General features: G+C 44.6%; 1 protein-coding gene and 1 long non-coding RNA gene across 2 annotated transcripts in view; both read right to left on the bottom strand.

Annotated features, from left to right (window-relative positions):
• The window catches only part of DLGAP2 (DLG associated protein 2), a 663,652-nt gene that overhangs the window by 539,154 nt on the left and 96,594 nt on the right, over positions 1 to 27,904 (bottom strand). The window lies entirely within an intron of this gene.
• Positions 14,870 to 15,392, bottom strand: LOC306662630. The gene is made up of 3 exons (XR_013764166.1): positions 15,335 to 15,392; positions 15,100 to 15,234; positions 14,870 to 14,965 (listed from the first exon to the last, which is right to left on the bottom strand). It is a non-coding gene; the product is annotated as an uncharacterized lncRNA (long non-coding RNA).

Raw genomic sequence — 27,904 nt, 5'->3', positions numbered from 1 at the left:
CAACTGTCCATCTTTCTACACACATATACGTGTCTAACTTCATTAGTAATCAGAGAAAACAAATTAAAAGCATAATGACACCATCACCTGCTTCCCCAGAAGGACTGTGTGAACAGCACAGAAACACCACAAGGGCTAGAACTCAGAGCAACAGGAATTGCCAACACTACTGACACAAAGTGGTAAGACCGCTTTACAGACTGGGAAACACTTTTCAATCTCGATAAAGGCAAAACCATGAACTGAAAACTTCAAACCTAGATACCTAATACATATATTTGGAAGTACCAATAAAAATATAAATGTACGTTCACCATGGGGTGAAAAGGGAATGTTCCAGGGACTGGTCAGGAGGTGGGATGACCACGATAAAGTCACGCAGCAGAATACAACACAGCAGTGACAACGAACAGCCTAAACGCAAGGCTGCATGGCTGATGCATGTTGTGGTTTGGACCCTAAGTGTCCCCCGAAGCTCATGTGCTAAAGACTCGGCCCCCAGTGCAGCGGTGTTCAGAGGAAGGCCTTCGGGAAGAGATGGACCAAGGGTGCTCTGACCTCAGGAACGGGCTATGCCACGTGCCACGCGTAGCTTAACAGGCTGTTGGGTGGCTGTGGACACTTCAGGAGATGGGGCCTGGCTGCAGGAAGCAAGCGCTGGGGGTCTTCCTTTGGTGGGACTTTCTCTCCCTGGCCCCTCTTCACCCTCCGCTTCATGGGTGCCATGAGACAAGAGGCCTCCTCTCCCACTCGGTCCTGCCGCCATGATGTTCTGCCTCACCATAAGCCCAAAAGAGACTGGGTCGACCATGAGCCAAAATAAACCCTCCTCCTTTAAGTTCATTTCGCTAGGCATTTTGTCACAGCAGTGGAAAGCTGACTGACATGATCCACAAACAAAGGTTGAGGGGGGAGAAAAGAGAGGAATACATACTCCATTTATCCTAGGAATGAAGTTTGGTTTAATGCCCAGAATTACGTTAAAGCAACACACTCTATAAATAGAATAAAGGACATGATCATGTCAATAGAAGCACAAAAAACTTGTGACAAAATTTAACACCCTGCACATTAAAAGCACTCAAAAGACTAGTAATAGAAAGCAAGCTCTCAACCAGACTTCCTGAGCAGGTTTGACTTTCCTGACTAAAAGGCATTTATAAAAATGCACAGCCACACTGCACTTTATGATGAAAGGCTGAACCCTCCCCTAAGACAAGGTGTCCACGCTCATCATTTTTATTGTGTATTATACTGAAGGTTCCCAGCAGGACAACTTAGCAAGAGAGAAGAATAAGAACATACAGGTTGGAAAAGAAGAAGTAAAACTACCACTTTTTGCAGAAGATATAATTTTTTTGTAAGAAAATACTAAGGATTCTATTTTTTAATTTTTATTTACATTTTAAGGATCCTATTTTTTAAAATATTAGAATGAACAAGTTTAGTGATGTAATTCAATTTAAATAAATTAAAAACTAAATTGCATATCTATATACTTGCAACAATCTAAATGAAATTAAGAAAAAAATTCCATTATGATAGTATCTAAAAGAATAAAGCACTCAGAAATTAAGAGAATAAAACTTATACTCTGAAAATTACAAATAACTGTCACAAAAATAAGCCCGAAGTAAATGGAAAGATCTCACGTTCACGGTTTGAAAGACGTAGTATTTACAAGATTGCACTGATTCACACTTTAAATGCCACTTCCCCTGGGAACTCAGATGGTTTCTTTGCCACAATTGACAAGTTGTCCCAAAATTCACAGGGAATTCCAAGTAACTCTGAGCAACTGAAACTATTTGGAAAAGGTACAAGTTGGCATTAAACTTGCTCCCCAGTTCTACAAAGTGCCCGAAGCAGCATGAGACTAGCATGAAGATGGACAGACAGATACAGGGACAGAATCCAGAGTCCAGCAGTAAACACGCACCATGGCCAGCTGGTTTCCAAGGCATCGACCATTCAGTGACGAAAGGACCATGCTTTCCACAAAGAGAGCTGGGACAATGCAGAGCCAGCAGGAGGACCAGAGCCTGAGGCCCGCCTCACCTGAGGCTGACCACCACAGGTGGACCTGACAGGAGCCCCTCACAAGGCACGCAGAGACCGATGGGAGGCACTGCCAGCCACAGCTCAGCAGGGAATGGCATCCGATCACGCACATGAAGCCTCGGCCGCTCAGAAGTAGGCAACCTGGGTTAAAAACAGCAGAGGAGCTGTGTGGCTGTTCCCCCAACAAGCACAGGGAAAGCCACCAGGAAAACGGAGATCGTAATCACACTGAGGTATTTCATGTCACCTGGGACAAACAGGGTTGGAGGGTTGGAGGGTTGGAGGGTAACTGGCTGGGGAGGACGTGGAGGAATCAGAACCCTTCACAGACAGGCAGAATGTGAGATGGTGTCGTCACTGCAAAGAGTCTGGAAGCTCCTCAGAAAGCTCAGCACGGCTACCTTGTACTCCAGCGTTCACTGCCAGGCACTCTCCTCAGAACGGAGAACACATCCACAGAGAGACGTGTGCATGCCCATCCTCACAATCACCCAGGCTGGCCAGAGTACACACACCACCCAAAAGCTTCTCAGTGGACGACGGCACATGTCAAATGCAGTACACCCAAGAATTCAGTGTTTCAGTATCGAAAGAAAGGAGGTACGTACAGGCTTCACGGGGAGAGCCCTGGAAGCACTCTGCTAAGGGAAAGAAGCCAATCGCAAGTGCACGTATCACGTGCAAATAGAGCAGCGGCAACTCTAGAGACAGAAGGTAGGTCAGAGCGTCTTGGGCTGCAAGAGGCTGCAAGGACTGAAGTGGCAAAGCCGCTGTGCCTCAGTGAAAGGCACCAACAGTGCGCTCCAGGTAACCCCACTATGTGACATGCGACTTCTCTGCATGACGCATTAGTAAAGGTAACAAACAGCTGTCATTCCACTGATAGGGAGATCAGGCAGGAGCAAAACCGACTGCTGCTTGAAGTCACAACAGAGGCAAACCGGGGCTGGAAAGGAAGAGGGAGCGAAGCCCAGGAGCTGTGGGACTTGGAGAGCCCCCAAGTGCTAATCTGGTGCTCGTCACAGGAGGGGTCCCTTCCTGAAAACTCAGTGAGCTATGAGCGTTCGAGTGCCATCCTTCTCCTGTAGGCATATTTCAACAAAACATTTCTGAAAACAGAAGCAAATTGATTTACAAATGAACCATCTTATTATTTCAATTTAATTCCACTTCCTGGTAGAAAAATTACAATCCCCCAACACAATTCCCTTTCTGTTTACTGATTTCAATGGCAAAGCTGAAGAACACTAGTATTTACAGAGCACTTCAAAGGAAGCAAAAATATTTTAGACAACTGAGAAAATTAGTAGAGCTCTCAGTATCAAAAACACTGCCAATAGGCACTATTAAATGTCAAAATCATCTTTAAAATCATTTGTATCGGATTACACATGGCTGCCGCCATTTTGAGACAACAACCAGGCCCCACAGGACCCCTGGCCGGACTGACTGAGCCCCGTCTCCAGGATCCCTCAGCCCTACCGATCACTCCCTGCCTCTGGGACCCTGACATCAACTGACTGCTCCCTGCTGCCAGGACCCCCAGAACAACTGACCGCGCCCTATCACCGGGACCCCAGATCGACTGATTGCACCCGGCCTCCAGGATCCTGCAACCACACCAAACACACCCAACTTCCAGGACCCCTGCCTGACCAACCGCATCCAGCCTCCAGGACCTCCAACTGACCACGTCCACACCCTGAGCTGCAGCTCCCCATTTTCCAACACATTTGGAAGCCAGAGCGGCCATCTTGGATAATCCTGGAAGCCATAGCTCCAGTCTTTAGGTGGGGCAAATCCCATCCTAAGACACCTGCTGGAGACTTGAAGCTCATTGTCAGGCATCTCTCAAGCATCAGGCTATTGAACTCTGGGAGGGTTCATTACTATATGACTGTTATACTGTAGATTTTCTTTTTTCTCCTTAATGAAAAATTTTTTTATTTCTTTACTTTTCTTGCTCTCTTTTCCTTTGTTTACCTGTTCCCTCAGAGTCTCTTTCTCCCTTTTTTGCATGCTAACATCCAATTTATACTCTCACCCTTTCTAATATCTAGAACTTCGGTATATTCTTTTCTTATCCCATTAACAGCCACATTCTACATCCCTCTGCATCCTCTTTGTCCTCCATTAGAAACTGCAGACCTTATTGCAAATCTGTTTGTTTTACTGAAGATAATATTTGAATTCATTCTGTTTATTATGACAATTTTGTTATTGTCCTCATAGGGGCTATTTGGGCTAGGATTGCATAGTGTCTGAATGGGGCACTGCTAATATTGATCTCCCCTTAAAGAAAAGGTTTTGGAAACCTACAGGGCCACTATAAGCCTATAGCCAGAAATTTGCAATACCCCAGATCTGCACTGCTAGAGGGGAAGATACATGAACAACATGAAAAAACAAGGGAAGAAAATGATCCAAACAAATCTAGATTCTATAGCAATAGAATCCACTGACAGTATGTTAGAAGAATTGTCAGAAAAGGACTTCAGATCATACATGATTAAGATGATCTGCGAAGCAAAGGATGAGATAAGAGAGCAAATGCAGGCAATGAATGATAATACCAATAAGCTGAAAGAGCACCTACAGAAAGCAAAAGATCATTTCAACAAAGAGATAGAGATTCTAAAAAATAACCAAACGGAAATCCTCGAAATGAAGGAAACAATAAACCAAATAAAAAACTCAATGGAAAGCATCACCAACAGACTAGACCACTTGGAAGACAGAACCTCAGACAATGAAGACAAAATACTTAATCTTGAAAATAAAGTTGCCCAAACAGAGAAGATGGTAAGAAATCATGAACAGAATCTCCAAGAACTATGGGACATCATGAAAAGACCAAATTTAAGAATTATTGGGATTGAGGAAGGCACAGAGATACAAACCAAAGGAATGAACAACATATTCAATGAAATAATATCAGAAAATCTCCCAAACCTGAAGAATGAAATGGAAAACCAAATACAAGAGGATTACAGAACACCAAATGCACTAAATCACAACAGATCCACACCAAGGCACACTATAATGAAAATGCCTAACATTCAAAATAAAGATAGGATTTTGAAGGCCGCAAGAGAAAAGCATCAGATTACATATAGGGGGAAACCAATACGGATGGCAGGCGACTTCTCAACCCAGACTCTAAAAGCTAGAAAGGCCTGGAACAACGTATTTCAAGCTCTGAAAGAACATGATTGCCAACCAAGAATCCTATACCCAGCAAAACTAGCCTTCAGATTTGAAGATGAAATAAAATCCTTCCATGATAAACAAAAGTTAAAAGAATTTACAAATAGAAAGCCTGCACTACAGAATGTTCTCAACAAAATATTCCATGAGGAGGAAATGAAAAACAACAATGTAAGTCAGCAAAGGGAGGAACTACCTTAGAGAAAAAGCACTCAAAGGAAAAACCAAGCCAACTTAAAAACCAAAAATAAGCCAAATGACTGGGAATACAAATCATATCTCAATAATAACCCTGAACATTAATGGCCTAAACTCATCAATCAAAAGACACAGACTGGCAGAATGGATTAAAAAGAAAGACCCAACAATATGCTGCCTGCAAGAGACTCATCTCATAGAAAAAGACATCCACAGACTAAAGGTGAAAGGATGGGAAAAAACCTACAACGCACATGGACCCAGGAAAAAAGCAGGCATTTCCATCCTTATATCAGATAAAGTGGACTTCAAGCCAAAGTTAGTCAGAAGGGGTAAAGAAGGACATTTCACACTGCTTAAGGGAACCATAAATCAGGAAGACATAATGATAGTAAATATTTATGCCCCAAACAATGGTGCATCCTTGTACATCAAATAAATCCTTCTCAATTTCAGGAATCACATAGACCACAACACAATAATTCTGGGTGAGTTTAACACACCGCTCTCACCACTAGATAGATCTTCCAAACAAAAACCAACCAAAGAAACCATAGAACTCAATAACACAATCAATAACCCAGACTTAATAGACATATATAGAATATTCCATCCATCAACGAGTGGATTCACTTTCTTCTCAGCAGCACATGGAACCTTCTTGAAAATAGACCATATGTTATGCCACAAAGCAGCCCTTAGGAAATGCAAAAAAATACAGATACTGCCTTGTGTTCTATCAGATCATAATGGACTGAGAGTAGAAATCAATGACAAAATAAAAAACAGAAATTACTCCAACACCTGGAGACTAAATAATGTGCTATTGAATGAAATATGGATAATAGAAAACATCAGGGAGGAGATAAAAAAATTCTTAGAGGTCAATGAGAACGATGATACAACATATCAAAATCTCTGGGACACTATGAAAGCAGTACTAAGAGGAAAATTCATTGCATGGAGCGCATTCCAGAAACGAATGAACAGTCAACAACTAAATGACCTAACATTGCAGCTCAAAGCCCTAGAAAAAGAAGAACAGAATAACAGCAAAAGTAGTAGAAGACAGGAAATAATTAAAATCAGAGCTGAAATCAATGAAATTGAAACAAAAGAAACAATTCAAAAAATTGACAAAACAAAAAGTTGGTTCTTTGAGAAAGTAAGCAAAATAGACAAACCCTTAGCCACACTAACAAAGAGAAGGAGAGAGAAGACTCAAATTACTAAAATACATGATACAAAGGAAATATCACGACAGACACCACTGAGCTATAGAACATAATGAGAAACTACTTTGAAAATCTGTATTCCAACAAAATAGAAGCTACCGAAGACATTGACAAATTTCTAGAGACATATGCTCCTCCCAAACTGAACCAGGAGGACATACACGATTTAAACAGATCAATATCAAGCAATGAAATAGAAGAAGCCATTAAAAATCTACCATCCAAGAAAATCCCAGGACCAGACAGATTCTCAGCCGAGTTCTACAAGACCTTCAAAGAAGAACTCATTCCAATACTTCTCAAAGTATTCCAGGAAATAGAAAAGGAGGGTACCCTACCGAACTCATTCTATGAAGCTAATATCACCCTCATACCCAAACCAGGAAAAGATACATCAAGGAAAGAAAATTTTAGACCAATATCCTTGATGAATATAGATGCAAAGATCCTTAACAAAATATTGGCAAACAGTATCCAAAAACGTATTAAGAAAATCGTGCACCACGATCAACTGGGGTTCATCCCTGGAATGCAAGGATGGTTTAACATCCGTAAATCAATAAATGTAATCCATCATGTCAATAGACTTAAGGATAAGAATCATATGGTTATTTCCATTGATGCAGAAAAAGCGTTTGACAAAATACAACACACCTTCATGCTCAAAACACTAGAAAAAATAGGGATAGTGGGAACATACCTTAACATTGTAAAGGCCATCTATGCTAAACCCATGGCCAATAGCATTCTAAATGGTGAAAAACTGAAAGCATTCCCCCTAAAAACTGGAACAAGTCAGGGATGCCCTCTTTTATCACTTCTATTCAACATCGTCCTTGAAACTCTAGCCAGAGCAATTAGGCAGACTAAAGAAATTAAAGGGATACGAATAGGAAAAGAAGAACTCAAACTATCCCTATTTGTTGATGACATGATTATATATTTAGAGGCACCAGAAAATTCCACCAGAAAACTTTTAGACCTCATAAGTGAATTCAGTAAAGTAGCAGGATATAAGATTAATGCTCATCAATCCAATGCATTGTTATACATAAGTGATGAATCTTCAGAAAGAGAAGTTAGGAAAACTACCCCATTCACAATAGCATCAAAAAAAATAAAATACTTGGAAATCAATCTAATAAAAGAGGCAAAAGACCTCTACAATGAGAACTACAGGACACTAAAGAAAGAAATTAAAGAAAACCTTAGAAGATGGAAAGATCCTCCATGTTCTTGGATAGGCAGAATTAATATTGTCAAAATGGCCATACTACCAAAAATGCTATACAGATTCAATGCAATTCCAATTAAAATTCCAATGATGTACCTTACAGAAATAGAGCAAGCAATCATGAAATTCATCTGGAAGAATAAGAAACCCAGAATAGCTAAAGCAATCCTTAGCAGGAAGAGTGAAACAGGGGGTATTGCAATACCAGAACTTCAACTATACTACAAAGCAATAGTAACAAAAACGGCATGGTACTGGCACCAAAATAGACAGGTAGATCAATGGTACAGAAGAGAGGACACGGACACAAACCCAAATAAATACAATTTTCTCATACTAGACAAAGGTGCCAAAAATATGCAATGGAGAAAAGACAGCCTCTTCAACAAATGGTGCTGGGAAAACTGGAAATCCATATGCAACAGAATGAAACTAAACCCCTATCTCTCACCCTGCACAAAACTCAACTCACAATGGATCAAGGACCTTGAAATCAGACCAGAGACCCTGCATCTTATAGAAGAAAAAGTAGGTCCAAATCTTCACCTTGTTGGCTTAGGGTCAGACTTCCTTAACAGGACTCCCATAGCACAAGAAATAAAAGCAAGAATCAATAACTGGGATAGATTCAAACTAAGTAGTTTTCTCTCAGCAAAGGAAACTATCAGCAATGCTAAGAGAGAGCCTACATAGTGGGAGAATATCTTTGCCACTCATACTTCAGATAGAGCACTAATCTCCAGAATATATAAAGAACTCAAAAAACTCTACACCAAGAATACAAATAACCCAATCAACAAATGGGCTAAGGAAATGAACAGACACTTCACAGAAGAAGATGTACAAGCAATCAACAAACATATGAAAAAATGTTCACCATCTTTAGTAATAAGAGAAATGCAAATCAAAACTACCGTAAGATTCCATCTCACCCCAATTAGAATGGCGATTATCAAGAACACAAGCAACAATAGGTGTTGGTGAGGATGTGGGGAAAAAGGTACACTCATACATTGCTGGTGGGGCTGCAAATTAGTGCAGCCACTCTGGAAAGCAGTGTGGAGATTCCTTAGAAAACTTGGAATGGACCTACCATTTGACCCAGCTATCCCACTCCTTGGCCTATACCCAAAGGACTTAAAGTCAGCATACTACAGAGATACAGCCACATCAATGTTCATAGCTGCTCAATTCACAATAGCCAGACTATGGAACCAACCTAGATGCCCCTCAACTGGTGAATGGATAAAGAAACTGTGGTATATGTGTACACCATGGAATATTCTCGGCTATAAAGAATAATAAAATTATGGAATTTGCAGGCAAATGGATGAAATTGGAGAATATCATGTTATGTGAGATAAGCCAATCTCAAAAAACCAAAAGGCAAATGATCTCACTGATAAGGGGATGATGACACATAATGGGGGGTGGGAGGGGGGCAAGAATGGAGGAAGGAGGGACTGTATGGAGGGGTGGGAGGGGTGGGGGGAAGGGAAAAATAACAGAATGAATGAAACATCATTACCCTATGTAAATATATGATTACACAAATGGTACACCTTTACTCCATGTACAAACAGAAACAACATGTATCCCATTTGTTTACAATAAAAATTAATTAAAATAAAATTTTAAAAAATCATTTGTATCTAACACATTGAAAGTTATATCCTAGTCTTTAAAATATTCCCTCTTCTAAACAATTGATTAAAATGTTTCTAACAAAACCCAGCTACGTGTCAATGACGTAAACATAGCTTTCAAATATGGTCACACATCATGTGAAACTAATAAAATAAAAAATAATTTTTGAAAAGTACTTGTCAACGGCTCAGCAGGCTGAGGCAGGAGGACAGTGAACTCAAAGTCAGCCTCAGTAAAAGGGAGGTGCTAAGCAGCTCAGTGAAACCCTGTCTCTAAGTAAAATACAAAATAGGGTTGGGGATGTGGCTCAGGAGTCGAGTGCCCCTGAGTTCAATCCCCTGTACCCCCCACATAAAAGTACTTGTTTTAATAAGAATATATGTAAAATAAAGGTAAAGAGGTTGTGTAGCAAGGACATAGGGAACAAAAAAGTCCTAAGAATTTCATTTGTCAAAAAATCCCATGTGGAAACAAGGCTCTTTTATAGCTAATCCTTGTGAGAGATGCTTATTCTTCCCAATTCCTATGTCCAAGCACACAGTAACAAGCAGGTAAAATCTGAGACCACGACCCACTGACAACACAGCCAAGTGGCCAGACAGCCCCAGAAGCACAAAACAGAGCCAAAGGAGAACGTGCCCAGGACTGCTCCACGGGCGTGTGTGAGGAGAGGGCAGAGCCGGCAGGCCAGGGGCTGAGGACGGTCATCGCTGCAGAGTGTACCAGCCCTTCCGAGAAGGGAGTGGCCATCCTGAGCCCGCTTCCCTCCCAGGCCAGCTGGACTCAGCACTAGAAAAGGAGACAGCCAGTTCTGAGCTCCACCAATCCAATATCCAGGACAGCCACCCAGCCAGTCACCAGGGCCATCTGTGCTCTAGGCCAGGAGGGACGGTCAGCAAGATCACACCTGGCAGGAAGCCACCTGGTCAGAGTCATGACTCACCTCAGAGAAGAGGAAACAGAGCGCACTTCAACAGTGAAGAACAGAACCGAGGAAACCCCAGCAACACCCCAGGATGCTTTAAGAGAGACAAAGTGAAAGCAGAAGGGAACTCAAAATAGAAAAAATGAAGTGCCAATCATCAGCAACAAAAAAGATGCAAAAAAACTGTTAATTGGAATCCCACATGAAAACCCAAGTAGTGGAACATTACACAGGCTGAAAGCTATACTTTGAGGAAAAAATTCGCTGAATTTTTTTTTAAAAAGTTAGGTCATACATTGATGGAAACACCACATGCCAGGGAAATTAACTCAGAAGCCCCATCGCCGAGACCATCGTCTCGCATACACCACACCACTACTGAAGGGCTGGCACGGAAGTCGGCTGGCACGGGGCAGCATGGCCTTCAAGGACCGAGGCTCTGCCCCACAGTGGTGAGCTGCATGGTGCACCTCTCACGAAGCCCTGATCCTGAAGCGCCATTCATGGGCTGACAGGCACCAAGGACTGGAGACCTTGACGGGGCTCCATCAGAGAAGGGTCTGCGGCCAGACACGGAGCCCGAGTATCAGGACAGATGGCAACTGCGATGGGCAGGCACCTGAGAGGCCCTGGTTCCACAGGTGTATGATACTGTTTAAAAAGCGAACTGATGAGGCTGGGCTGTGGCTCAGCGGCAGAGCCCTCGCCGAGCACGTGGGGCGCTGGGGTGACCCTCAGCACCACATAAAAATGAATAAATGAAATAGAATAAAGGCGCTTCCATCTACCACTAGAACATTTTTGAAGACGAATGACCATCTTTGGAAGTGACAGGAACCAAGTTGTTATTTGATGCCTGTTAAGTAAAAGGGGGCTAGTAAAGCCCTTGCACGTGAACGCCCCCTGGACGGTGAGATGCATGATCGACGTCCCTCTGCACAGTCCCCCTCCTCCCAGGAGGAGGGCAGCACGGAACAGGACGGCTGCTCGGCCCCAGGAATTAAATGGTCTGGGCACTGGTCATTGACACCGCTAGTCACAGAAGGAGGGAGGACCTCGGGCAGAGCCCCTGAAGAGGCAGCACCGCCACACACACCCCACAGAGGGGCTGCCCCTGGCCACCGGTGAGGCGGAGCTGCAGGCAACCAGGCTGGGGCGAGCGTGGGCTTCAACGCCCAGGAAAGGAGGAGCGGAGACGAGAAGACATCGGCCAGGGAGCCAGGGTGCCTGGTGAAAGCCAGAGAGGCGGAAGGACTAACAGGCAGTGGACCCTGAGGCGAGGACTGCAGATGACCCTCAGGAAAGGCGGGGCCCTGCCGCACTCCGTGCTGGTCTCCTGCGGCCCACAGCAGCTTACGCGCGCCTCTGCCACCACTTGGCACTGCACTGGCCAGCATGTCTCAGAGCGTCACCACGGCAGGCTGCACCCTGGACACCCCTGACCACAGGCACTGAGTCTGCAGGGAAGACGCTCTCCTCTTCGGCCGTCACCACAGCACCACACAGAAGAGCACCAGGGCCCGGCATCTCGTGGCTCAGGCTGGCGTCCTGAGAGGCACACCCCCACCAGCCCTGGGACTGAGTCCCCTTGCTCTGAGGGGCAGCTTGCTGGACCCCTCCACAAGGGCTGTGCGCGTGTGTCTCTGTGACAGGCCCAGGCACCTAGTGACGCCCACGTTCACAGTCACAGGGCACGAAGGATTCCGTCTGGGGGCTGGGTGGCTCCCCTGTGCCCTGTGGCACTTCCTCGTCGTCTGCGGAGGACTCCGCACACTCACTGCTGGGCTGCTCCGAGCTTGGAGAGCAGTCTCCTCCACACGCCGACAGCATTCCCAGCCCGGGACTGCTGGGTCCACGGCACTGCCGACCGCAGTTCTGAGAAGTGCACACCGTCCTCCTGACACGGTGTCCGCCCGCACTCCCACCAAGGGAGCACTGACCTCCTCTTCCCACATCTCACCTGCTCTACTCGTCTTATGATCCTGTAAGAGCCATTCTACCAGGAGTGAGGCCCACGTCCCTGTGGGCAGACCCACTTCCGTGACAAACGAGATAACGTGTAAGGCGCTGCTGAGCCTCGTGGACCTGACTGCCAGGAGCAGCCTCTGCTCGCGGACGGCTAACGGCAGCACCAGGCTGTCTAGGACGCACTGATAGCAGCAGGAAAGCTCGCCTTCCCAGGGAAGCTGCGGGCAGTCCTCAGATTCCCCCTGAATAGTCACCTTGCTTCCGTCTGCTTCTGGCGGTCGCCTGCCAGCACAAGGCCCTTCCTCTCTAGGGAAAGTCCTCCACTGCTTGTCCTGGTGAGCCTTCCAGGGCCCTGATCTACATCCAAAGACCAGCTGCACTGTTTGACCACACTTAGGGAGAAGCCAGCTTGTGTCAGAAGCCTCTCCCCTTCCTGGTCACAAAGATTGCTCACCCAAGTGCAGCACACTGAATCTGTGTACAAAGCACTACATGCTACAGGGTAAATTCAATCCTAAGTATAGAAGACCCTAGAAGACCTCCCATGCTCCTGGATAGGCAGAATTAATGGTGTCAAAATGACCATACTACCAAAAGTGTTATACAAATTTAATGCAATTCCAATTAAAATCCCAATAATATTCTTCATAGAACTAGAAAAGGCAATCATGAAATTCATTTGGAAAAATAAGAGGCCCAGAATAGCCAAAGCAATTCTTAGCAAGAAAAGTAAAGCAGGAAGCACATAATACCAGACCTCAAACTATACTACAGAGCTATAGTAATCAAAACGCATGGCATTGGCACCAAATCCTAACCCTAACCCAACGGTACATAACAGAAGACACAGAGACAAACCCACATATATACAGTTACTTCATACGAGACAAAAGCACCAAAAACATTCAGTAGAGAAAAGGTAGTCTATTTAACAAATGGTGCTGGGAAAAATGGAAATTCACATGTAACAAAATGAAATTAAACCTTTATCTCTCACCCTGCATGAAACTCAACTCAAAATGGATCAAAGACTTAGGCACTAGAACAGAGACCCTGCTACTACTAGAAGAAAAAGTAGGTCCAAATCTTCACCCTGTCAGCCTGGGACCTGACTTCCTTAACAAGACCCCTAAAGTGCAAGAAGTAAAATCAAGAATCGATAACTGTGATGGGTTCAAACTCATAAAGCTTCTTTTCAGCAAAAGAAACAATCAATAATGTGAAGAGAGAGCCTACAGATCAGAGAAAATCTTCATCACGTGCCCCTCAGAAAAAACATTGATCTCCAGGACAGATAAAGAATTCAAAAAACTTAACACCAAGAAACCCCCCAAATAACCCAATCAATAAATGGGCTAATATCAATAATGGGCTAATAGATGGAGTTGGAGAATATCATGCTAAGCAAAATAAACCAATCCCAATAAACCAAAGACTGAATATTTTTTCTGATATGTGGATGCTTATTCACAATGGGGCGTGGTGCTAGGGAAGAACAGTTACTCCAGATTAGGTAAAGGGGGAGTGAAAGAGGGGAAGGGGTCTGGGGGTAGGAAGGACAGTAGAGTGAAACAGACACTATTACCTCATGTACATATATGACTGCATGACTGATGTGATCCTATAACATGTACAATCAGAAAAATGAGAAAGTATACCCATTTATGTATGATATATCAAAATGTATAAATGCATTCTACTGTCATGTATAACTAATCAGAACAAATTTTAAAAATTTAAAAAATATCCTCATCTTAAATCAAGTATAACTAACAGCAAGTTTTAACTTTAGGGTGTCTATACTTCAGTTAGGGACAAAGGAAAGGAAGGGAGAAGCAGAAAAACAGGAAGAAACAAAGAAGGGGAAGACAAAATGTAATAGCAAGAACAAAATGAAAAGGTTTGAGTCTATTAGGACAGAGTGGGAGCCACAGTTTCATTCAATTCCATCATCACCCACACCACAGCATCCACATCAGAGGGACTCAGTGTGTCTTCCACAAGCACCTCCTGAGCATCCAACAGGCCTCAGACAGAGCGGCAGCAGGGAAAGCTGCCTTCCAGGGTCCACATGACCAGCAGCAGCCATGGGTCCAGTAGTCACGTAAAACTCAATCCTATTCCCCCAGTGCCAAAGTGGGAGTGGTGACAGAGATGCTCCATATGACTATGGAAAGGAGAATTCTCAAACAAACTTTCTGAAAAGTATTGCATCCTCCCACATTCCCACTGAGTTTGAGTTCATAGATTTGGTCAAAACTGGCAGCAGGAAACACAATTCCCTACATGCCAGCACCAAATAAAACTCTAAAACAGAAAGTGGATGAAAACCAACCCGCCTTCCAGGACCCTCCCTGGTAAAGTCCAACAAGTCTTCCAGAGCGCCCCCCATCCCCCGACAAAGTCCAACCAGTTTTCCAGGACCCTCACTGGCAAAGTCCAACCAGTCTTCCAGGACCCTCCTGACAAAGTCCAACCAGTCTTCCAGGACTCTCCCTGGCAAAGTCCAACCAGTCTTCCAGGACCCTCCCTGGCAAAGTCCAACCAGTCCTCCAGGACCTCCCTGGCAAAGTCCAACCCACCTTTCAGTACCCTCTTGCGAAGTCCAACCAGTCTTCCAGGACCCTCCCTGGCAAAGTCCAACCAGTCTTCCAGGACCCTGCTGACAAAGTCCAACCAGTCTTCCAGGACCCTCCCTGACAAAGTCCAACCAGTCTTCCAGGACCCTCCTGACAAAGTCCAACCAGTCTTCCAGGACCCTCCCTGGAAAAGTCCAACCAGTCTTCCAAGACCCTCTCTGGCAAAGTCTAACCAGTCTTCCAGGACCTCCCTGGCAAAGTCCAACCCACCTTCCAGTACCTTCCTGCAAAGTCCAACCAGTCTTCCAGGACCCTCCCTGGAAAAGTCCAACCAGTCTTCCAGGACCCTCCTGAAAAAGTCCAACCAGTCTTCCAGGACCCTCCCTGGCAAAGTCTAACCAGTCTTCCAGGACCTCCCTGGCAAAGTCCAACCAGTCTTCCAGGACCTCCCTGACAAAGTCCAACCAGTCTTCCAGGACTCTCCCTGGCAAAGTCTAACCAGTCTTCCAGGACTCTCCCTGGCAAAGTCCAATCCACCTTCCAAGATCCTCTCTGCACATTCTTGAAGTTGTCAGAGTCAGTAAGGAGCACCGAGGAGACCTCATGAGCCTCCTTCCAGGGGTGTACTGGGGGTCCTGCATTACTTCCAGGGGCTGGCTTCAATGCTACAGAGGAAATGAATCTGATACTTCTTGCTGGTCAGGCCTACAGGACCTCTCAGACCTGCCACCCCACAGAAGTCCTTGTAGTATCCTCCACAGAAGGACCCTTGTAGTATCCTCCTTCCCAGGCCAGGATAGAGCCAAGAGAAGCTCCATGTTTGCCTGCAGCAAGAGGAGACGTCTCACTCCACCAGCCCAGGACCAGCCACCACCAGGATGCTGCCTGCTGTCTCCCTCATGGTTCTCAAGGCCTATTGACCATTTGCTCCTCTATAACCATGGGACTGAGGTGCTGTACATTTCTGCTAATGCTGTTTCTATAAAGCCCAACTCAGGAAACCGAACAGAGAATTTCTCAGATGCCAGAGAACTGGATTCCCCTGGCCTAGTCCACACTGGACTTCAAACAGCCTCCAAACACCTCAGGACATGTCATTGGTCATGATCAGAGCTGAGCAAGAGGCCCACTTTAAACTCTCACAGGGTTTGAAAGATGAGGCCCTCCTTTCAAGGAAACTCCTTTCAATGTCTCTGGACCTCTCCCGCTGTTTTGATCTGGAGCCAGTGCCAGTCACACAGGACCTGGAGTTGGGACTTGGCTGCTGCATGTGTTCCGGGAGGTCCTCCTGGACATCACCAAATCACCTGGGCAGGAGCCTCACCACCTGGGCAGGAGCCTCACCACCCAGAGACCATTGCCAAGGACAGAAGAGACTGTGCCCTCAAACTTCTACGTCAAAGCTGCATGAGAAGTTGGATCCACCCATTAGCCAGAGCAGCATCCGTTACCTCAGCAGCCTCCCCTCCCAGGGCCCTGCCCACGAGCCCTGAGCAACTTCCTTCCCCCACATGCTTTTAGTTGTGCCCTAAGACTTCCCAGTCTTACTCCATCTCTCCACAGAACTCGTCCTGATGACCCAGGGTAAGTCCAGGAGAATCCTTCCAGAATGCAGGGAAAGGATATAAAGAGACCTCAGAGACACCAGCTCCCCCACACCTTGACCTTGGCCCTCCCACTTCCAGGACTAGGAGAGTAAACGTGCCTTCTTAAACATCAGGCTTCTGCTCTGGAGTCCGAGAAGACTAACACAGAAGGGATGCAGATCTGGGGGCTCACAAGACTGCCCCTCCATCTTGGAACTACACGCTGCTGCCAGTCCTCTCAGTCATTATTTTTAATTCATTTTTATTGTAAACAAATGGGATACATCTCGTTTCTCTGTTTGTACATGAAGTAGAGGCATACCATTTGTGTAATCATACATTTACCTAGGGTGATAGTTTTTTATTCATTCTGTTATTTTTCTCTTCCCCCCCACCCCTCCCACCACTCTTTTCCCTCTATACAGTCCCTCCTTCCTCCATTCTTACCACCCTCCCACCTCCCATTATGTGTCATCATCCACTTATCAGTGAGATCATTTGCCTTTTGGCTTTTTGAGATTGGCTTATCTCACTTAGCATGATATTCCCCAATTTCATCCATTTGCCTGCAAATTCCATAATTTTATTATTCTTTATAGCTGAGTAATATTCCATTGTATATATATGCCACACTTTCTTTATCCATTCATCAATTGAGGGGCATCTAGGTTGGTTCCACAATCTAGCTATTGTGAATTGAGCCGCTATGAACATTGATGTGGCTGTATCTCTGTAGTATGCTGACTTTAAGTCCTTTGGGTATAGGCCGAGGAGTGGGATAGCTGGGTCAAATGGTGGGTCCATTCCAAGTTTTCTAAGGAATCTCCACACTGCTTTCCAGAGTGGCTGCACTAATTTGCAGCCCCACCAGCAATGTATGAGTGTACCTTTTTCCCCACATCCTCACCAACACCTATTGTTGCTTGTGTTCTTGATAATCGCCATTCTAATTGGGGTGAGATGGAATCTTACGGTAGTTTTGATTTGCATTTCTCTTATTACTAAAGATGGTGAACATTTTTTCATATGTTTGTTGATTGCTTATACATCTTCTTCTGTGAAGTGTCTGTTCATTTCCTTAGCCCATTTGTTGATTGGGTTATTTGTATTCTTGGTGTAGAGTTTTCTGAGTTCTTTATATATTCTGGAGATTAGTGCTCTATCTGAAGTATGATTGGCAAAGATTTTCTCCCACTCTGTAGGTTCTCTCTTCACATTGCTGATAGTTTCCTTTGCTGAGAGAAAACTATTTAGTTTGAATCTATCCCAGTTGTTGATTCTTGCTTTTATTTCTTGTGCTATGGGAGTCCTGTTAAGGAAGTCTGATCCTAAGCCAACAAGGTGAAGATTTGGACCTACTTTTTCTTCTATAAGATGCAGGGTCTCTGGTCTGATTTCAAGGTCCTTGATCCATTGTGAGTTGAGTTTTGTGCAGGGTGAGAGATAGGGGTTTAGTTTCATTCTGTTGCATATGGATTTCCAGTTTTCCCAGCACCATTTGTTGAAGAGGCTATCTTTTCTCCATTGCATTTTTTTGGCACCTTTGTCTAGTATGAGAAAATTGTATTTATTTGGGTTTGTGTCCGTGTCCTCTATTCTGTACCATTGATCTACCTGTCTATTTTGGTGCCAGTACCATGCTGTTTTTGTTACTATTGCTTTGTAGTATAGTTGAAGTTCTGGTATTGCAATACCCCCTGTTTCACTCTTCCTGCTAAGGATTGCTTTAGCTATTCTGGGTTTCTTATTCTTCCAGATGAATTTCATAATTGCTTGCTCTATTTCTGTAAGGTACACCATTGGGATTTTAAATTGGAATTGCATTGAATCTGTATAGCACTTTTGGTAGTATGGCCATTTTGACAATATTAATTCTGCCTATCCAAGAACATGGAGGATCTTTCCATCTTCTAAGGTCTTCCTCAATTTCTTTCTTCAATGTTCTGTAGTTTTCATTGTAGATGATCTTTTACCTCTTTGGTTAGATTGATGCCCAAGTATTTTACTTTTTTGAGGCTATTGCAAATGTAGTTGTTTTCCTCATTTCCCTTTCAGTATAAAAATGCTTTAGATTTATGCGTGTTGATTTTATAGCCTGCTATTTTGCTGAATTCATTGATGAGGTCTAGAAGTTTTCTGGAGGAGGTGTTTGCATCCTCTAAATATGGAATTATGTCATCAGCAAATAGTAATAGTTTGAGTTCTTCTTTTCCTATCCGTATCCCTTTAATTTCCTTGTTCTGTCTAATTGCTCTGGCTAGAGTTTTGAGGACAATGTTGAATAGAAGTGATAAAAGAGGGCATCCCTGACTTGTTCCAGTTTTTAGGGGGAATGCTTTCAGTTTTTCACCATTTAGAATGATATTGGCCATGGGCTTAGCATAGATGGCCTTTACAATGTTAAGGAATGTTCCCACTATCCCTATTTTTTCTAGTGTTTTGAGCATGAAGGGGTGTTGTATTTTATCAAATGCTTTTTCTGCATCTATTGAAATAATCATGTGATTCTTAACTTTAAGTCTGTTGATATGGTGAATTACATTTATTGATTTCCAGATGTGGAACCAACCTTGCATCCCTGGGATAAAACCCACTTGATCATGTGCACTATCTTTTTAATATGTTTTTGTATGCAATTTGCTAAAATTTCATTAAGAATTTTTGCATTGTATTAGGGATATTGGTCTGAAGTTTTCTTTCCTCGATGTGTCTCTGTCTGGTTTAGGTATCAGTGTGATATTGGCTTCATAGAATGAGTCTGGGAGGGTTCCGTCCTCTTCTATTTTATGGAATACTTTGAGAAGTATTAGAATGAGCTCTTCTTTAAAGGTTTTGTAGAACTCGGCTGAGAATCCATCTGGTCCCGGACTTTTCTTTTTTGGTAGGCTTTTGATGACCTCTTCTATTTCATTGCTTGAAATTGATTTATTTAAGTTGTGTATGTCCTCCTCGTTCAGTTTAGGTAATTCATATGTCTCTAGAAACCTGCTGATGTCTTCGAGGTTTTTGGTTTTGTTGGAATATAGATTTTCAAAATAGCTTCTAATTATGTTTTGTATTTCACTCGTGTCTGTTGTGATATTTCCTTGTTCATTCTGAATTTTAGTAATTTGAGTTTTCTCCCTCTTTTCTTTGTTAGTGTGGCTCAGGGTTTATCAATTTTGTTTATTTTTTCAAAGAACCAACTATTTATTTTGTCAATTTTTTCATTTGTTTCTTTTGTTTCAGTTTTGTTGATTTCAGCTCTGATTTTAACTATTTCCTGTCTTCTACTACTTTTGGTGCTGTTCTGTTCTTCTTTTTCTAGGGCTTTGAGCTGCAGTGTTAGGTTGTTTATTTGTTAATTTTTTCTTCTTTTATTGAATGTGCTCCCTGAAATAAATATTCCTCTAAGAACTGCTTTCATAGTGTCCCAGAGATTTTGATATGTTGTTTCTTTGTTCTCACTTACCTCTAAGAATTTTTTAATTTCGCTCCTGATGTCTTTCTTCTGTTATCCATTCATCATATAATAGCATATTATTTAATCTCCAGGTATTGGAGAAGTTTCTGTTTTTTATTCTGTCATGTATTTCTAATTTCAATCCATTATGATCTGATAGAATACAAGATAGTATCTCTATCTTCTTGTATTTGCTAACAGTAGCTTTGTGGCATAAAATATGGTCTATTTTAGAGAAGGATCCATGTGCTGCTGAGAAGAAGGTGTATTTGCTCTTGGTTGGATGGTATATTCTATAAATGTTGGTTAAGTCTAAATTATTGATTGTGTTTTTGAGATCCATGGTTTCTTTGTTCAATTTTTGTTTGGAGGATCTGTCCAGTAGTGAGAGAGGTGTGTTAAAATCACCTATTATTATTGTGTTATGGTCTTTGATTTCTGGCATTGAGAAGGATTTGTTTGATGTACATGGATGAGCCAATGTTCGGGGCATAGATGTTTATGATTGTTATGTCTTGCTGATTTATGCTTCCCTTAAGCAGTATGTAATGTCCTTCTTTATCCCTTCTGACTAACTTCAGCTTGAAGTCCACATTATCTGAAATGAGGATGGATACTCCAGCTTTTTTGCTGTGTCTGTGTGCATGGTATGTTTTTTCCCATCCTTTCACCTTTAGTCTATGGGTGTCTCTTTCTATGAGATGAGTCTCTTGCAGGCAGCATATTGTTGGATCTTTCTTTTTAATCCAATCTGCCAGTCTATGTCTTTTGATTGAGGAATTTAGGCCATTAACATTCAGGGTTATTATTGAGATATGATTTGTATTCCCAGTCATTTGGCTCATTTTTTTTTTTTTTTTGACACGACTTGATTTCTCCTTTAGTTGGTTGTTCCTTTAGGGTAGTTCCTCCCTTTGCTGATTTACATCATTGTTTTTCATCTCTTCCTCATGGAATATTTTGCTGAAAATATTCTGTAATGCTGGCTTTGTTTTTGTAAATTCCTTTAGCTTTTATCTATCATGGAAGGATTTTATTTTGTCATCAAATCTGAAGGTAAGTTTTGCTGGGTATAAGATTCTTGGTTGGCATCCATTTTCTTTCAGGGCTTGGTGAATGTTGTTCCAGGCCCTTCTAGCTTTTAGGGTCTGGATTGAAAAATCTGCTGATATTCTTATTGGTTTCCCCCTGAATGTAATTTGGTTCTTTTCTCTCACAGCCTTTAAAATTCTGTCTTTATTTTGTATGTTAGGTATTTTCATAATAATGTGCCTTGGTGTGGGTCTGTGTAATTTTGTATATTTGGAGTCCTATAAACCTCTTGTATCTGGTTTTCCATTTCATTCTTCAGATTTGGGAAATTTTCTGATATTATTTCATTGAATAGATTGTTCATTCCTTTGGTTTGTTTCTCTAAGCCTTCCTTAAATTCTTAATTAAGAATAATTCTTAAATTTGGCCTTTTCATGATATTCCATAGTTCTTGAAGATTCTGTTCATGATTTCTTACCATCTTCTCTGTTTGTTCAACTTTGTTTTCAAGATTAAATATTTTCTCTTCGATATCTGAGGTTCTGTCTTCCAGGTGTTCTATCGTATTGGTTATGCTTTCTATGGAGTTTTTAACTTGGTTATTATTTCCTTCATTTCAAGGATTTCTGTTTGTTTTTTTTTCAGTATCTCTAACTCTTTATTGAAATGATTTTTGCTTCCTGTATTTTCTCTTTTAACTGTCGATTGGTGCGATCATTCAATGCCTGCATTTGCTCTTTCATCTCCTCCTTCAATGCCTGCATTTGCTCTTTCATCTCCTCGTTTGCTTCCCTGATCATTTTGATTATGTACATTCTGAACTCCCTTTCTGACACTTCTTCTGCCGTGCTGTCATTGTATTTTCTTGCTATACCATCTAGGTTTGTGTGGTACATTTTCTTCCCTTGTTTTCTCATATTGGTCAGGTATCTACCCCTCTAGTAGTGAAACTCTGGGATATTGCAGATTTCCTCTATTGACTAATATTGTCTCTGTAGATTTCCAATAACTCACCTCTTAGCCTTCAGTAGCCTGAAGTCCTGGAGGAATTGATAATGCAGTGCTCCATTAGGAAGCTGGCCTTCTTGGGGCAGTGGCCTTCAGGTGGGGTATATTCCCCGGTGGCTCTGAGTTGGTCCCAAGTCTCTCAGTACCTCCTCTTCTTGGCTTCTGGGTCTTGTCAAAGGTCTCTACCTCCTGCAGGCGTCTCAGGAAGGGAGTTGCCCTTCCAATGATGATGGCCACACCCTCAGGAGTAAATCAAAATGCTGCACCAGCCTATGAAGAAGCCTCTGGCTAACTCCGTGATGGCGACAAACCTCAGGTGGTGGTTGGGCGGGGTTGTTCAGTGATGGTGTCTGTCTTTGGCCTGGTGGTTGGGCAGGTTGGCTACCACCACCCAGCTCTGCAAGGCAGGCAGGTTGGGTGCCTGCCTGCTACCTCCGCGATGCAAGCAGCCTGACTCGCCCACCAGCTCGCTCTGTGACTCGACCACCCAGTGATGGCACCGAGCGAGGTGCAGGGGTCAGGCGGGGTCGCTCAGTTATGACGTCTGTCCTTGGCCTGCTGGCTGGGCGGGCACCTCCGCGATGTAGGCGGCCTGGCTCACCCGCCAGCTGGCTCCGCAACTGCAACCACCCAGTGTTGGCACCGACCTAGGTGCAGGAGTCAGGCCCTTCTCAGCACTTGAAGGACTCCCTCACCACCAGCAGGGAGAGATGCTTCCACCTGGTACCCACCTTGAGGCTACTGGTGAAGGGCCCTCCACAGGGCCCTGGGATGATTCCTTGTCCACATCACACCCAAGCCTAGTCTGAGGAAGAGGCCTGGCTTTCTCCACTTCTGCATCGGCTTCATGAAAGCAAAACAGTGCCAACATCTGTCCAGTCAACTCCCTCCCCCTACCCAGAATCACTTTGGCGTCTATGACCAAAGCACACCCCACGCCAAGCACACAGTCTGTGAACACTGAGCAGGGCTGCTAACTCATGGTTCCTATCTGTTATGGTCTAGATATCAGATGTCCACGAAAGCTCACTGTGAAACAGTGCAAGGAAGTTTAGAGGAGAAATGATTGGGTTATGAGTCTGAACCTAATCAGTGCCTTAATCCACTGGTAGGGACCAATGGTGGCAGCTGTAGGCAGGTGAGGCATGGCTAGAGAGATGGGGCCCTGGGAGTGCCTTTGGGTTTATATTTTGTCCCTGAAAAGGAATGCTCCCTCTGCTTCCCGCTGCCATGGCCCCAGCTACTTCACCCCCCACACCCCCACCTGGAGGCTCTGCCTCACCTCGGGCACAGGGCAGTGGAGTCAGCAGACCATGAACTGAGGCCTCTGAAACTGTGAGCCTTAAATAAACCCCCCTCCTCTAAAATTGTTCTTGTTAGGTCACAGCAACGAAGACACTGAGTGAAACACTCATCCCAGGACGTCAGTACTGAGAAGCAGCACAGGGAACATTGAAGGTCCTGGGAACGAGGGGACAGCAGCACAGGCTGCGGTTGTCTGTTCCACAGGAAGGAAAGCCCACAGGGTCACCACGCCCAAGCAAGCACCACCGACTGCTGGGAGGAGGGCTCACTGGGCGTGCTGGTCAGCACGGCTGCCCCTGGGCCTCCTGCCGCACTCCGGGACTTTCCCCCATAAGATCTGTTGGGCAGGTATGTCCAAATAAGGACCAGAACAAAAGTCCATTGGAACAACACGTGGAACTGTGGAACTGCTGCCTCTCTGCAGTACAGATGCTCCTTCACCTGGCGTCCGCTTTGTTCAGTAAGTAGAGACCAATTCACCCTTCAAAGAACAAGGGCCTCAAAGGAAAATGTCTGGGACCCAAGTCAGCCTCAAGCCAGGAGAACAGGTCCGTGTTTCACAGATTCGAGTGATAAAGAAACCCCAGTGAGCCAGGCACATGCAGGGAGCCAAGGAGACCTTCAGGAAGGTCAGGCATGAGCCTTGGGGCAGAGCAGCATCAGAGTCAGAGGTGTGGATGTGGAACTCAGCAAAAGGTCCTGTGGCTTCGTCACCCTCCAGGGCTCAGGAGCCTGGCCGCCCACCCTGGCATGGAGAAAGCCGTAACTCCAGCAGATCAGGAGGCGAGGGGGCGGCCTTCAGGATCCCCGGTGTGCCCGCCAGCGGGTATGACAGCAAGAGCCCTCTCCACAAGAACAAGAGCAACAGCCTTGAAACCCAGGAGAACTGAATACGCACCCACCTGAAAACCTCAGGCCATATCTGTGAGCAGGGTTGCTGCTCCACTTCACCAGCCTGGCCAGAAATGCCCCCCAGGCCTCAGGCCGCAGAGAAGTCCACGCGACAGAACATTAAGGTGCCAACATGGGCCACCTGCTTAACAGGGATGGGAGAAGGGGGCGAGCTGGGTGTATCCCATGAAAATGCAGATGACACAGACGCCTGGCCTGGTGGCGCCCAGCTGGGTTTGGGTTTCCAATTCCTTCAGGGAGTGTCTGAATGCAGAGGCTGGCTGACGGAAAAGCAGCACTATGCGAATACAAGCAGGTTATTTAAGTCAGCTTTTTAGCTGCTGTGACTAAAGGGCCTGACCAGCACAAGGGCAGAGGAGGAAGGGTTCATTTGAGGGCTCACGGTTTCATAGGTCTCAGTCCACACACAGCCAGCTCCATTCCTCAGGGCTCCGGGTGAGACAGGAGCATGGCGGAGGAGTGTGGCAGAAAGAAGCGGAGAGAGACTCCACTCACCAGATACAAATATGTGTATATATATATACGCGAAGCCACGCCCCAATGCCACCTCCTCCAGCCACACCCCACCACTCCATCACCACCCAGTTCATCCCTACCAGGATTAACTGACATTAGCAGACACACAGACATACCAGGTGACCCACGCCTGAGTTCAGGAAGCCTTCTTCTTGAAGGATTAAAATGTTCATTAAACAATGAAGTAGCACAAAATTGGGAAGAAACTACAGATTAAAAGGCCTGGTCCGCACCCTGAGCCCTGCTGCAGGAGGATGCTGGCCTGGGGCGCTGGCCTGGCACTGTGCATTCGGGTGGTCTTCCTCTTTTACATCGATATGGTAAAGACAGACTTTTTTTAAGGCAACAAGTTCTTAGTACTCTAAAGAAACACAATTTAAAATATAGGTAAATGGAACAAAGCAATGAGATTTATGTTTTTAAACCAAAAATTGTTTAAACTAAAAGTTTTTAGTTTAAAAAAATCATTCATTCCATTAGCAAACACGTTCCAGATCACGAGCTCACGGCACCAAGAGAACAGCCAGAAGGACCAGCCACAGCCCACAGCGGCTCAGGGTACCAGGGCCCCGTCAGCGCTGGCCTGCAGGTCCAGCAACCTTAACTTCTCACCGTCTGCACTTAAAGTCACAAACTGAAACAACAGTGGCACCCGGCCCAGAAAGAGCTGAGTCTAAAAACTACAGGAGGAGCCTGCTGGACACAGCACCCTGGCAGCAGGCCAGTCTGCATCTGTACCAGCCTCCTCCCAGGAGGAGCAATGGAGTGATTCACTGTTGTGAAAATGGCAAAGAGGCATATCCTACCTACTGTTATGAAATCTAGAAAAAAATTTTACTTTGCAACTATTTTTTCAGGAAATGTATGAATTTCATCCAAATCCATGGTGGAAATAAAATCTCCACAGATGAAAGCTCAATAGGGATTTACATGAAAAACCTGTGGCAGCAGAGTAATAACCCCAGGACACATGCACCCTAGTCCCCAGAACTGTGGATCTGACTTCCTATGGTGGAGACTCGGCAGCTATGATTGAGGTTCGGAGGTGGACAATGGCCTGGGTAGCTGGTGAACCCCGTCTAGTGTGTGCTTAAAGACAGGTGAGTGACAGAAAGCCCTCCGGGCTGCTGGCTCTGCAGGTAGGGAGGGGCCACAGCCAAGGCAGTGGGGCCCTAGGGAAGAGGGAGAGACACAAGGCTGACCTAAGCAGAGACGCCCGGAAGAGCTGGGCCCTTTGACACCTTGATCTCAGCCCTGCAAGACCCAGGCCGACCTTCTGACCTGCAAACTGTGAAGCACATGCTTGGACCATTTAAGATAGGACGCGTGGTGACGAGCTCTCCACTGCAGGCACAGAAGGGCTCACTTGGCTCTGCTCTGCCCTTCACCAAGAGGCCAGGAACACCTTGGCAACATCACAGCTTCCCAACCCGCCCTGCAGGCACCTGCACCAGCCTCACAGGAACCCGGCAGACTTGCTGTCAGCACAGGAGGATGCCACCGTGCGCCCTCTTGCTGGAACATGTGGCCCCTCCCAAATTACTGACTAGGCTCCCCACATGGCCATGTCACTAGAAGTCCCCACTCGGCAGGACTTTGAAAAGGGGGACAAAGCTGCAACATGAATGTTTACCAAAAAAGCAACAGAAAGAAGTACAATGAAAGTACCCAATTAACATCCTTGGGCACAGTGATGGCCATGCCCGACCTTTGGCAGCCATCTCTCAGTAGAGCCTGCAACAGAAGCAAGGAGAGTCCTACGTCTACTCAGAGTAAATACAGGACTGAAGATAGGAATGCAAAAATTAAATAAAAACAGGGGTTTTGTGTTTGGGCCTTTTTTTTCCCCCCCAAAAGAGAACTTTCAAAAACCCAGCCTCAAAGTCAGAGATCAAGGAGCAGAATCACAGATTGTGCAGAACTTACTTCTTGTGTATAAAACATGATAAAGCTGAACTCAAGTGTCAATCTGAGAAACAAAAAAATCTCACTAATACTGGAATGAGTAAAAGACCCAACCATGCAACTTGTGCACTGGAAAGAACAAAGAGGCCCAACACAAGAGCCAGGCAATCAGAGCAACAGCTGCAAGTCACCTCGCAGACCCAGAACTGCAGAGAACACAGAGATGCCGCCTGTGAGTCTTGGCAGGAGCACCATCAGGTGCTGTCTCCTGGAAACCACATGCAGACATCACTGATAAGCTCTAAAATCTTCATATTTTTGAAACATTTTAAGCCTAGATATTTTTTCTAAGGAGATGATTAGGTGCCAAATCTAGATGATCCTTCCAGGCATTTTCACCAGAGAGGCGGAAGACATTGTCCACAGCAGGGGTCTGTCTGCGCGATCACCTGTCTGAATGTCTCATGCACAGAAAGCATTGCCATGTGCACTGCATGGATCTATGAAGACGTCTAATGTCACAGACAGATGCATCTCATTTTGTTCATGTAAATTGTGAAAATATAGACAAACAAGGGCACAGAAAACTAAGAGGAGCAGATCGGCCTGTCTTCCACCAGGGGCCGGCTCTGAATGCTGTTTTCATTTTCTTTGTGCTCACTTTTTCATAAGACAGTTTTCAGAGAAAATGATAAATAATTCAAAAGAATTTATAATTATAGATTTCATAATTCTACAAGTTCTGGGTTAGCTCAGAAGAAGGTACTTCTATAAAGAATTATTTTTTAAATTTTTAAACTTTATTTTATTTAGTTTTGTATGTGGTGCTGAGGATCAAACCCAGTACCTCATGCATGCTAGGCAAGTGCTCCACCACTGAGCCACAATCCCAGCCCTAAATAATTTTTAATCTTTATTTTTAAGTGCAAATTTACTTCCTAACTTGCTGAAGTAAAGGAGCTGGAATTGCTTGATTTCAAAAGTGAAGATCCTCATCTTCCCATACTGGAAGCCCAAGATCTAGAAGGTCTGGTTCACAGGCAAAGCCCATCACATTATACAGGTGGTAGAAGGATAGGGGAGGGACAAACCTGCCCCCATACTGAAGAACCTCAATCAAAACCCAGGTTTCCAGCCACCACAC

This window comes from Sciurus vulgaris (assembly GCF_902686455.1).
Source record: "Sciurus vulgaris genome assembly, chromosome: 5".
Lineage (NCBI taxonomy): Eukaryota > Metazoa > Chordata > Mammalia > Rodentia > Sciuridae > Sciurus > Sciurus vulgaris.
The sequence above is the reverse complement of the archived record's forward strand: the minus strand, read 5'-3'. Positions and strand labels throughout refer to the sequence as shown.